Source organism: Gavialis gangeticus, unplaced genomic scaffold (assembly GCF_001723915.1).
Source record: "Gavialis gangeticus isolate Ggan-Ray unplaced genomic scaffold, GavGan_comp1, whole genome shotgun sequence".
NCBI classification, from domain to species: domain Eukaryota; kingdom Metazoa; phylum Chordata; order Crocodylia; family Gavialidae; genus Gavialis; species Gavialis gangeticus.
Genome location: NW_017729028.1, coordinates 39630483 through 39631277, shown reverse-complemented (window position 1 = coordinate 39631277; position 795 = coordinate 39630483). Strand labels below are relative to the sequence as shown.

The 795-nt window shown below is 51.1% G+C and overlaps 1 protein-coding gene across 1 annotated transcript in view; it reads right to left on the bottom strand.

Moving 5' to 3' along the window:
* Window positions 1–795, bottom strand: part of OPN5 (opsin 5) — a 54925-nt gene that overhangs the window by 21819 nt on the left and 32311 nt on the right. The window lies entirely within an intron of this gene.

Below are 795 nucleotides of genomic sequence, written 5' to 3'. Positions count from 1 at the left end.
GAAGATGTTGAACAGTGCGGGCCCAAGGACTGAGCCCTGCAGACCCCTACTGCCCACATCCCAGTCAGGGAGTGACTGACTCCAGCACCCCCACAATAGTTGGTGCCTGTGGCTGGTATCCAGCTCACCCCACCCTAGTTACACCACTGCCAGTATTTTAGCATCCCATGAAGCAAAAATACCAAATTCTGTTCTGATTTAGACCCTTTTCAACCCAGTTTCACCGTGAAGCTGCTATTAAAGCAAAGAGCTTTACTAAGATTTTTTTTTAATTAAGACATTTGTATAGAATAACATTTGTGCTTGCAGCTGGTTTCTTCAAGGTGCCAGGCATGCTGCCCCCGCAGACTCCACTAGGAACTCGGGGTGTTTAGTAGGGCTAAGCAAAATGGGCCCTATTCAATTCAGGTTCGGCCTAACTGGGGACAGTGATTCGATCCATTGATTCAGATCACTGTCCCTGATTCAATTCGACTGAATCTGAATCTGAAGATTCGATGCTGATTCGGTGAATCAGTGATTTGGGCACAGGCACAGCTTTAAAAGTTTTTTCTACATACCTTGAGGTAGCAGCGTGGCTCGTGATCAGTGCGGTGCTGGGGCAGATAGAGCATCCCACAGGAGCACGGGGGGGCTCTCCAGTGTGCTCAGCAGTAAACCTGGAAGTGGACCAAAAGTAGCTCCAGTCCACTTCCAGGTCTGCCAGGGACATGCTGCCCCCCCGTCCGTGCCCCCCTGATTCAGCAGTTAGCTGCAGGAGGACCCTGGGTCCCCCCCACCCGATTCAGGAGGCAA